General features: G+C 35.0%; 1 long non-coding RNA gene across 1 annotated transcript; it reads left to right on the top strand.

The window, feature by feature from the left end:
* Positions 1 to 3523: 3523 nt before the first annotated feature.
* On the top strand, positions 3524 to 12140 carry LOC118766407. The gene is made up of 3 exons (XR_005002343.1): positions 3524 to 4016; positions 9031 to 9035; positions 12127 to 12140. It is a non-coding gene; the product is annotated as an uncharacterized LOC118766407 (long non-coding RNA).
* The last annotated feature ends 896 nt before the right edge of the window (positions 12141 to 13036 follow it).

Genomic DNA, 13036 nt, shown 5'->3' with positions numbered 1-13036 from the left:
CGGCTATGGGTACATCTCATATGCAAACTTAGTTATGGGATACTTAGAAGAAAAACTCTATGAGGAAGTAGAAAAAACTTTTGATCAGGAATACAAGGAATATATCATTAAAAAGTAGAAACACTTCCTTGATGATTGCTTCATCTTTTGGGAAAAATCAAATGAAGACATAAATATATTTATATAGCTATGGTAAGACCTCACTGGAATTTGCATCACCGGTCTGGAACCCCTATCTTGCCCAGGATATTAATCGTTTGGAAGCCGTTCAGCCATGTGCAACCAAAAGAATACCCTCCATCAGGCATTTGCCATATTCTGAACGCCTTACTTCCCTGGGCATGGACACATTGAAACTCCGACGTCTGGCAGCTGACTTGGCAGACACCCATAAAATTATCAACCATCTTACAAACAATAACTCTGAGCACCTTTTCAAACTCCACCTGTCTAACACCCGTAGACATGTTTACAAAGTCAGAAAACAGCACAGTTCCCATGACTTTAGGAAACATTTTTTCACGCTGAGAGTTGCTGAAGCATGGAACAAACTGCCGGCATCAGTTGCACTGCATCCTTCAAAACTTCCATGCTTCCTGAGATTCGCCAACACTACACCTGATTTTCTCCCCTCCATACACACACAAGCATGTATCTGACTCATACACTGTTCGTTTTCCAGACATTTGTACATTACTGCATGCACTTTATATGCACTTTCTGACAAGTTGTGGTGCACCTGAGCACTGTATACAATAATTTCATTATTATTATTATTATTATTATTATTATTATTATTATTATTATTATTATTATTATTATATTTAGCAATATACTGAATACACTTCACCCTTCCATCAAATTTACAATGGAATCCAGTTTCAATGAACTACCATTCCTGGATATCTACATAAAAATACAGAACTGCAGAGTCACAACAGACATATTTTACCAAAAAAACGGATGCACACTAATATCAGAATTTTACTGTTGCCATCCATCACACATCAAAAGAAACATCCTATTCAGCATGGCTAGACACATCTGTGCTATAGTGACTGACCCCTAAAACACATGAAATCAGACTCAATGAATTCAAAGGCTTCCTTACTATACAAAAATACCCCTTAGACTTAATTAATGAAGGAATAAAAAGGCGATGAAACTGAATATCACCCAACTACAGACACCTAAGAAAAAAGTTAATGAAAACACGATTCCGTTCGTTAACACATACAGTCCTGGAATATCTAACATATTCTATGTCATAAAATCCAACTTACCTACAAAGCCCCAGAATGAAAACTCTGATTGAAAAAACACCTTACGAAATAACAGACGCCAACCAAAAAAATCTTAAAAAACACCTCACTAGGGCAGAATTCAGATCAGAGAATGAACCAGAGTTTGTAGTAAAAGAATGCGGAGATAGGAGATATGGAACATGTAACAATACCAACAACTTCAAGTACGTAGAAAGTGGTTCCCACATAAAGTTCAAGAATGGATCCATTTTTAAAATAAATGCAGATATGAACCGTAAAACACAAAATCTCATATACTGCATTACCTGCCCAAACTGTAAAGAAAATTACATTGGCGAAACAATTAACTCCCTCTGCCAACGTGCAAGAATTCACAGGCAACATATCTGGCAAGAAGAACTACGAAAGATTCCATTGAGTAAGTATCTAGAAATATGCTGAGACGGAAAGTTCAAAATCTTTCCCTTTTACAAATGTACATGGGACGATCCGCAATACCGAAAGGCAATGGAACTACACTTCATAAAAAGATTCTCTCCAAAATTAAATGTTTGAAAGAGAAAAAAGAAAAGCAAAGAATACGTTTTGTATGTATGTAAAATGTGACCTCGTGTGTACTGTTGGCGATTTTTTTTCCTCTGTCTTCCCTTCTCTGGATCTTTCCTTCTCCTATGTCTCCGATGAAGAGCTCCGCTTGAAACATTAAACCTTCCTTCTTTCCTGAGCATGCAATAATACTATATTTGTTCCACGTCGTGTTGTGTTTTTTTGTGCTTTCTTGTTTGGATTAACTATATGTATATATGTATGGGTATGATATATATATAGTTATTTTATTTTACTAATGTATTTTCATACAGAACTAAACCTTACCAAAAATAAATAGATGACAGGAATATATTCTAAATATAATTCAAAGAATATAAAAAGAAAGGACTAAAGCAGAAAGGACAGGAAAACATTTAAAAAATTATTTTTTATTTCTTATTCTCTATTTTTTCTTTCTTTTTTCATTTTCTTTTCTTACCATCCCTAAAAACCATTTCAAAACAATGGTGTAAGTAGTAAACAAGTTTTTACACTTATCTATTTATTTTTTGACAATTCTTAAAAAGTCCAATTCAATACAATGAAAAGTGGTGGATAGGAAAATGAATAGCCCTTCTCTCTCTCTTTTACCCTACCCATCTTTCTATCTGTCTATCTGGGTGCTTTTCTATCTATCTATCTATCTACATACCTACCTATCTATCTATCTAACTATCTATCTATCTATCTATCTATCTATCTATCTATCTATCTATCTATCTACCTATCTTTCTATCTATCTATCTATCTATCTATCTATCTATCTATCTATCTATCTACATACCTACCTACCTATCTTTCCATCCATCCATCCATCCATCCATCCATCCATCCATCCATCCATCCATCTATCTATCTATCTATCTATCTATCTATCTATCTATCTATCTATCCATCTTCCTTGACTTCAAAGCCTCACCCCCCAAAAAACAAAACAAAAACAATGTTCTCTTATAAACAAAATCCCCCAAAACATCTATTTTATATAAATAAACAAGATATCTGTATATTCATAGAATTGTATTTGACAAGTTCGAAAGATGAACGAAAGCGCTAATATGAAAATGAAGATTTAACAATAAAAAAAGTTCTTTCCAAAATTCTGATGACTTTTTTCAATATATATATATATATATATATATATATATCTATATATATATATGTGTGTATATATATATATATAATGACGCATATTTGCCATTTGAATATGGCTAACCCATAAGGGTGGATGCTACTGTAGTTTGTAGCCCCAGGAAGATATCTCCTCCAGCTGGCTATAGACACACTATCTGTGTCCTCTCAGCCATATTCAAATGGCAAATATGCGTCACGATGTGTTACCACTACTGTTTATAACTCGCTCTGAGATTTATCATTTTATATATATATATATATATATATATATATATATATATATATATATCAATCAAAGTCTTAGTAAATAGGAAGGCAGACAAATCACAAATCTCTTTAGGTAGATGGCCCTGCTCAATCTGTAGTTAGTTAGTTAGTTAATTTTTGGCTCAAAAAGCAAAAAGCAAGGCCATGTAGGGGGACATGGAGTTATGTACAGGGTGGTGTTCATGTAAAGAGTTCAGGCCACTTGTGGTCAAGGGAGACTTTGAACTGAGCGGTCGTCGGCATCTTCACCATCTTGTCCGGCAGCTTATTCCACGGATCCGCAACCCGGACGGAGAAAGCCCCTCTCCTTCGATTGAGATGAAAATGAAGCAATCGTCAAGGTATCTCTTCCATGCTTTTTCAATATACTTCCTAAATTCAGTTCTGTATCTCTCCTCTATTTCCTGGTAGAGATTTTGTTCTAAGTATCCCATCACTGAGTTCGCATAAGCGGGAGCAAACTTCGTTCCCATAGCCGTGCCTTTAATCTGGATGTAGTTCTTTCTATTGAAGAAGAAAGTGTTGTTTTCCAGAATAAGTCTAACTGAGTATAATATGAATGTCACTGTTAATCTGTTGGGAATTGCTTCTCTATGTTTATTTACCCAGTATATGATCGCCTTTATTCCTAAATCATGTGGGATATTGGTGTAAAGGCTTACTACATCAAAGCTTAGTAGGATTGAATTTGTTTCTGTGGTTTTGGGAAGATGGGATAGAAAATCGATGTCATCCCGAATGAAGCCGGGTATGTAGGTACATGTGGGATGACGTCAGCAGCTGGGGAGCTGACCGGAAATTTTCAATTAACAGATAGTTTAATTCTTGAAATAATGCCACAAAATGCCGTATATTTAAGAGACCAAAAAAGTAAGATGCAAAAAAATATTTTCTTCAAACTTGGCATGAAGGAAGGAAAGACTATTTGGTTTCTCAAGAAGTTTTTTTTTGCCTTAACTTTGTTTAACAAAACCAAACATTTTATTGAAATAAAAGGCATGCTTAATTATTTTTTAATGAAAATTTTTGAGAAAATTTGGTTTAAATGTTTGACACCTCACCACCGTCCATATATAAAGTAAGAAACAAAGGAAAATGAGGAAAACTTTAATAATAATGCTGAATACTATAATGATGCCCTTAAAAAGCAGTATATTGTAATAAGAATGGGAACTACAACAAATCTTATTATGATAATGGAAAACTGACTGACAACAAATGAATTTACTTAACCAAAGTAAATAAATGACTCATCTGTGTACTTTGATCTTAACATGGGGCTCCTCAACTGCAGAGGTACCACGTGACCACAGGGGTTGCAGGAGCTTATTGATGGCCTTGCTGGAAAGTGATACTAATGTAAAAAAATTATAGAAAACTTTTTCATTGATCTCGGTTGTTAACGGCTAGTGTTCAGCTGAATATACCGGCAAGATGTAACAATATTTTTAAATTTTCATCATAGGAGAATCTAGCTGATGAGGACTAATCAAATTTATGATAACAACCGCATTTTGGAAAGTCTGAAACTCAGGTTCGAGATTATCTATTTTGGGTTCATTTTTATGATGTTCTGTCAAGAAGTAAGACAAAACTTTTTAAGTTCACTGCCCACATACATCTTTGCCAGTATATATTTCATTGAAGCTTTACATAGATATCGTTGTAGACTGCTATTTCCAGTATATTTCTTATTTCTTGTCTCTCTCTATATATATATTATATAAAATCTGTTCTGTGTGTGTGGTGTGTGTGTCTTCTAGGATCTCGGGCATCCTCCATCTGACTGCGCTCAAATTTGATACGTAGATACGGTATCAGGGTGTGTATAAGTCTTGAAAAAATTACAAAAATCGATTCCAGGTGAGAATGCGATCGATAAAGCTGTGGGAACGTGCATTTGTACGTGCAAGTACATCAGCTGTTGTGATCGATACTACACGTATGCAAGTACATCAGCTGTTGTGATCGATACTACACGTATGCGAGAAAAATGCACGTGCAGTTTGCCCCAAAAAAGCTGGCTGGCTTGAAATAATGCCACAAAATGCTGTATATCTAAGAGACCAAAAAAGTAAGATGCAAAAGAAATATTTTCTTCAAACTTGGCATGAAGGAAGGAAAGACTATTTGGTTTCTCAAGAAACAAAACCAAACATTTTATTGAAATAAAAGGCATGCTTAATTATTTTTTAATGAAAATTTTTGAGAAAATTTGGTTTAAATGTTTGACACCTCACCACCGTGTGTTTGCTCGTATATATATATATATATATATATATATATATATATATATATATATATATATACATAAAGTAACAAACAAAGGTAATTGAGGAAAACTTTAATAATAATGCTGAATACTATAATGATGCCCTTTAAAAGCAGTATATTGTAATAAGAATGGGAACTACAACAAATCTTATTATGCTAATGGAAAACTGACTGACAACAAATGAATTGGATACTTTTCTACTATTAGTAGAAAAGTATCCAATTTATTTGTAAATAGTAATGATATAATTAACAATGGCATTAATATTAATAAGAACAAGATAGTAAATATAACTGGAATAAAAATAAATATTTAAATAAACTTAGGTCTAATGATAATGAATATACACCAACCCAAATACACCCAATGATGTTAAGTATAATGAAGATGATTATATTTGGTCTTTCCTTCCTTATTCACGACAAATAAAAATGAATCTGGTCAAGCTATTTTACAGATCTATATCTAAGCACTTTAATAAAGAACATAAATATCATAAAATAATAAATAATAAAAGGATTAGGATAGTTTTTTCAGTATCTAAAAATTTGCTTAGAATTATATCCTCCTTTAATATTAAAAGTTTAGACAATTTTTACAATAAAAGAAAAAATAATAATTGTATTATAGATAATGATCTAGCTAGAAACTGTGATTGTAGACATAAGAATAAATGTTTCTTTAATAATTTTTACAGAACAATATCGTATATAGATGTAGGGTGGAATCAGAATGAAAAAAATATTTTTACATAGTATATATATCTGTACTTTTATGTATCAATTTATACGTGTACATGCATGTGTATATATTCTTTTAATCTTTTATTCGTTTCAGTCATTTGACTGCAGCCATGCTGGAGCACCACTTTTAGTCGAGCAAATCACTCCCAGGACTTATTCTTTCTAAAACTTATTCTATTGGTCTATTTTGTTGAACCGCTAAGTTACGGGGATGTAAACACACCAGCATCAGTTGTCAAGTGATGTTGGGGGGACAAAGACAGACACACAAGCATATATATATACCACACAGCCACCCCTAACTATATATTTGTGTATATGCATCTAAGTGCTTGTATACATGGGTATATGTTGTTTTGTATTTATCTGATGCCATCGATATGTCGTTAGGCATATGTGTTTTTGAGCGTGTATATATGGATATACATATGGATATATATATATGTATATATATGGATATGTACATATGTATATTTGTATAGATGTGTGTGAATGTATGTATATATGTATATATATGTAAAGGGTAAAGGGGGTAAAGACCCCCTTCGGTCATGAATAACCATGGGATTGCACCTAGAAAGTTACCCTCCTAGACACAAGTCCGGGCAAGGTTGTTTATGGAAGACCAGCAGTCGCCCATGCATACCAGCCTCCCCTCTCCATGCCACTAGTGTTATCCAAGGGAAAGACGTCGCAACTCATTTCTACAGCTGAGTGAACTGGAGGAACGTGAAATAAAGTGCTTTGCTCAGGAACACAACACGCAGCCCGGTCCGGGATTCGAGCTCACAACCTCATGATCGTAAGCTCGACGCTCTAACCACTGAGCTATGCGCCTTCACATATGTATATATTTGTATGTGTATGGGTATGTGAAACTTTATATATGTGTACAGAGATATTCATATGTATGTATGTATATGTGTGTATATCATTTATTGTTAATGCAGGTATATGTGTGCATATATATGTATGTGAATGTATATACATGCATGTATGTATGTGTGTATACATTTATGTATGTATGTATATATATATATATGTGTGTATATATATATATATGCGAATGTATGTGTGTACATGTATATGTGTGTATGTGTGTGAGTATATTCCTGACACATGGGAAGGTATAGCTATTGATCGTGGAGAAGGATTGTGCACGAGGGGACAACCACTTTTGAGAAATCTCAAGTTGCACATGAGAAAGTAAGGAGGAATGTCAGGAATGGCATCGCTGTTACACTTCCAGATGGGAAGGGTCTTTCTTTGATGCTGACATGCAATGTCTATGCAAGACCCTGCCTCAGTAAAGCTGGACTCAAGAGTCATCTTCGTAGTCATAAAGTGAGACAGATGAGTGACAACCTGGCCACTAGTGGTGGTGTAACACACCATACTAATCATATCTGTCAGGCATATGGAAGAGAGCTGTAGTGATCCTATACAACGGCGCGCGCTCGCGCACCGTCCATTTGTATTTCGCGCGTGCGGGGTTGGTGCTTTCACCACCGGAAGAAGAACCCTTTTGCCTACGTAGCAGTTAGCCGAGGCAAGGGGATCGTAAGACGTTGACCACCAGCGTCCAGCAAGCAGCGACTTGAGACAGCAGCGACTGAAGGCGACGGTCATGTATATTTTCTCTCCGTCCGAACTTTAACCAAATTGTTGCAGACCACATCTTCTCCCTGTTCCGGACGCCATCTTTGACCAGTGTCGTTTTGCATTTGAACACTTTCTTATTTTACAGCACTGACACATTTATACCAAAGGGATACCAGATAACCACTTATTGTTACTGTTACCACATTAGAGAATAAAGTAGTATATATATCTTTTACGTCTGCGTCTTGTTTTTACGTCTGCGTCTTATTAAAGCAACGGCTAGTGATTTATTTCTTGTACCCCGAAAGTACAAGAGAAGATATATTCACACTAAGTTCGTTACACTGGTGACCCCGACGTGATTCTGGTCTAAAACCAGAGATCACTGAACAACAAAAAAAATCCAGTTTTTCTGCGAAGTCGGAACACGATTTAACTCTACGCAGTCATCTTTCGACGATTTGTTTCCGGCCACCACAAACAGTTTCTCTTTCTTATTCTACAGCCATGATGACGAACGCCATCATATCAACGATGCCTTTTCTCCACCTTCGTCATCGCCATCGTCGTCTTTCTACTTCACGTCGTCGTTATCTTCGTCGCCATCATCACTAAGAACGATGTTGTCTCAAGTCCACTACAGTCGCCTTCCACCACCACCGTCGCCTTTCAACACCGTCGACCTCCACAAGATGTACATAGCAACTCGCGGAACTTTGGCTTTCACGCTGTTCGTGCATAGCGCGCCAAGAATTAACAGCCCAGCACTATCTACGAGATTTCTTCTGTACCCAGTTAACCTGTCACAGCATCGAAGCTACAATCGCTACACAATGTGTTCAACCGGCCTCTGCATTTGTGGTTTCAACATTCTGTTACAGAACGAACTGCTATTGTGCATCAGGCTATTAGAGACTGGTAAATTAACTCCATTGTCTGGGATAGCCATGAGAGACATTTTTTCTATGCGCTGTATTTTTATTTTTGCTCGCATTCACCTTGTATGTATTTTTGTCGCACACACGTACACACACATAAATGCTATCTCTCACATACATACGTCACACATGCTTTTCTCGCTTGTTTTTTCCATGCTAAATATGCCTTTTTTGGACACACCTCATTTCTATAGACCCTAGGGGTCACGTATACATAGAGAGAGTTGTTTGTCATACTTTTGTTCCTGTATGAACGAGGCATATAATCGCTCAACCACTGGCATATTCATTGCTGTTTTTCGGTGTGGCAAGCACTATTGCATTTCATGCGCCTTTGCTTCGCACGTGTATTGCCTTGTTTTTTGCAACACGTTTGCGTTAGCTTAATTCTTTTCCCGACTCATAGAATGTCGGATGTTCACGTGCGCTGCGCCTATGTATGGGCGTAATTATTTTTCCCTGTTAGACTCCTGTTGGTCACGTAATTAACAGAGAAAATTATCTGTGTCGCGCATCACACCAGCATGATTGCACTTTTGCTTTTGTGTTACTAGCGATCTATCTGTCGATTCCATTTCCTCTCCTGCAGCAATTGATTTAACTGCTATTTCGCAGGATCAACTACCTTTAGAGAAGTTGGATTTAATTTCGCCTAGGTTCATTAACTGTGAGTTTTGCTTTCCCTACAGCGGAAGGCTCTATACTTCGTGACGTATCCACTTTCATGCATGCAATTTTGAATTTTGCTCATTTTGAGTATTTTTTGCTTTAGTAAATTTCTTGTGTATGCAATTTTGAATTTTGCTCATTTTGAGTATTTTTTGCTTTAGTAAATTTCTTGTGTATGATGTAAATTTTGCCATTTTATTATATTGTGTGCTATTTGGTTATCTGGTATCCACCTTGAGTTTTATAGTCACTACAGGGAATTTTGTGTCGTGCTTACGCACTGGGGTGGAGCTCTGTAGTGATCCTATACAACGGCGCGCGCTCGCGCACCGTCCATTTGTATTTCGCGCGTGCGGGGTTGGTGCTTTCACCACCGGAAGAAGAACCCTTTTGCCTACGTAGCAGTTAGCCGAGGCAAGGGGATCGTAAGACATTGACCACCAGCGTCCAGCAAGCAGCGACTGAAGGCGGCGGTCACGTATATTTTTTCTCCGTCCGAACTTGATTCTAGCAGCACCTTACCAAAAGGCCTTTAACCAAATTGTTGCAGACCACATCTTCTCCCTGTTCCGGACGCCATCTTTGACCAGTATCGTTTTGCATTTGAACACTTTCTTATTTTACAGCACTGACACATACTAAAGGGTACCAGATAACCACTTATTGTTACATTAGAGAATAAAGTAGTATATATATATTTTACGTCTGCATCTTGTTTCTGACTGGTAGAATTCTGGATTATTAAAGCAACGGCGAGTGATTGCTTTCTTGTACCCCGAAAGTACAAGAGAAGATCGGCAGGAGGACTTAACCAACATGAAGCCCAGTTTCAACTACAGCCGGCTATTACTGCCAATCCTGTACAAGATATTGTAGATCTTTAGCTGGGCTAAAAAGTCACAATCGATCACAGCACCAGTAGCCAAACTCGATAATGAGGGGGCAGCCATCATCATCATATACATATGTGTGTGTGGGAGCTTTGTCATCTCAATGTTAACTCCATTTGGAAAATTGATTATCAGTCGACTAATTCTGAATTGCCTCATTTTAGTGCATATTCTTGTAGTTACTGTTAAATTTATCATTATATTAGTATTTAATATTAAATACATATCATATTAAGATGTCCTCATTATACTAAATGAATGGGGGTATAAATACACTTAATTTATTAATTAATTGATGATAATTATAATAATAAATAGTTTCGTTTGACTTACTAAATAGATTTAATCATAATCATCATCATCATCGTTTAGCGTCCGCTTTCCATGCTAGTTGGACAGTTGAACTGGGGTCTGGGAAACCAGAAGGCTGCACCAGGCCCAGTCTGCTCTGGCAATGTTAGGCGAGGCTGACATCAGCCACGGACGGATTGGTGCATTTTATCTGTTAGGTAAAGATAAGTTAACTGATTGATAATAGGTTATATTTATCCAAGATATCACTGAAGTCTCAAAAATTTTTATGTTAGAAAGTGTCAAAATATTGCAAATGTGTACTCGAAAAACAACAAAAAATTTAGTGATCTGTAAGCTTATATTTATCCCAGATTTTTTTGGAAAGTCCCAAAATTTTAGGTTGGAAAGTGTCAAAAAAGTTTAGTGATCTGTCAGGTAAATATAAGTTAACTGAGCTAATATTTATCCCAGATATCAGTAAAGTCCCAAATTTTTTTAGGTTGGAATGTGTCAAAATGTTGCAAATGTGTATTTAAAAAACAACAAAAAATTTAGTGATCTGTTAGGTAAGTATAAGTTAAATGATTGATAATAAGCTTATATTTATCCAAGATATTACGAAAGTCTTAAAAGTTTTCGGGTTAGAATATTTCAAAATGTTGCAAATGTGTACTTGGAAAACAACAAAAAAGTTTAGTGATCTATTAACTGATTGATAATAAGCTTATCACTCAAGTCTCAAAAGCTTTCAGGTTAGAAAGTGTCAAAATGTTGAAAATGTGTATTTGAAAAACGACAAAAAAGTTTAGTGATATGTTGTTACTTCATTGATAATTAGCTTATATTTACCAGTCTCAAAAGTTTTCAGGTAAGAAAGTGTCAAAATGTAGGAAATGTGTACTCGAAAAACAACAAAAAATTTAATGATCTGTTAGGCAGAGATAAGTTACTTGATTGATAATTAGCTTATATTTATTGAAGAATGATATTTAGCTTATATTCATCAGAGATATCACTAAAGTCTCAAAAATTTTCAGGTTGGAAAGTGTCAAAATGTCGTAAATGTGTACTTGAAAAACGACAAAAAAGTAAAGTGATCTGTTAGGTAAAGAAGCATATATTTATCCAAGGTATCAATAAAGTCTCAAAAGTTTAAGGTAAGAAAGTGTCAAAATGTGGCAAATGTGGCAAATGTTTTTCAAGTGAAAAACAACAAAAAAGTTTAGGGAGCTGTTAGGTAAAGAAGCATATATTTATCCAAGATATCACTCCTCTCAAGAGGTTTCAGGTTAGATATCCAAGATATCAATAAAGTCTTAAAAGTTTTCAGGTAAGAAAGTGTCAAAATATTGAAAATGTGTTTCTGGGAAAACAACAAAAAACTTTAGGGAACTGTTCGGTAACGAAGCATATATTTATCCAAGATATCAATAAAGTCTCAAATGTCTTCAGATTACAAAGTTTCAAAATAATGCAAATGTGTACTTGAAAAACAACAAAAGTCTCAAAATTTTTCAGGTAAGAAAGTGTCAAAATGTTGAAAATGTGTCCTTCAGAAACGATAAAAAATTTAGTGGGTAAAGATAAGTTAAATGATTGATAATAATTATCCAAGATATCATTAAATCTCAAAAGTTTTCAGGTTTAAAAGTGTAAAAATGTTGCAAATGTGTACTTGATTATAATGGTTTTCAGGTTACAAAGTGTCAAAATGTTGAAAATGTGTACTTGAAAAACAACAAAAAATTTTGTGATCTGTCAGGTAAATATAAGTTTTGATAATAAGCTAACATTTATCAGTAAATCCTAAAATTTTTATGTTGGAATGTGTCAAAATGTTACAAACGTGTACTCGAAAAATAACAAAAAATTTACTGATCCGTAAGGCAGAGATTAGTTATTTGATTGATAATCAGCTTATATTTATACAAGATTGATAAGTAGCTTATATTTATCAGAGATATCACTAGTCTCAAAAATTTTCAGGTTGGGAAGTGTCAAAATGTTGTAAATGTGTACTTGAAAAACAACAAATTAAAGTGATAATCAGCTTATATTTATCCAAGATTGATAATAAGCTTATATTTATCAGAGATATCACTAAAGTCTCAAAACTTTTCAGGTTGGGAAGTGTGAAAATGGAAATGTGTACTTGAAAAACAACAAAAAGTTTACTGATCTGTTAAGTAGGGATTTTCAATCCAATTATCAGTCCAAGATTGATAATTAGTTTACATTTATCCAAGATATCACTAAAGTTTTTAGGTTAAAATGTGTCAAAATGTTGCAAGTGAGTACTCGAAAAACAACAAAAAATTTAGTGATCTGTTGGGTAGAGAGATAAGTTGATTGATAATTAATTTATATTTAT

Source organism: Octopus sinensis, linkage group LG15 (assembly GCF_006345805.1).
Source record: "Octopus sinensis linkage group LG15, ASM634580v1, whole genome shotgun sequence".
In the NCBI taxonomy this organism is placed as follows: domain Eukaryota; kingdom Metazoa; phylum Mollusca; class Cephalopoda; order Octopoda; family Octopodidae; genus Octopus; species Octopus sinensis.
This window is presented reverse-complemented; position numbering and strand designations above follow the sequence as displayed.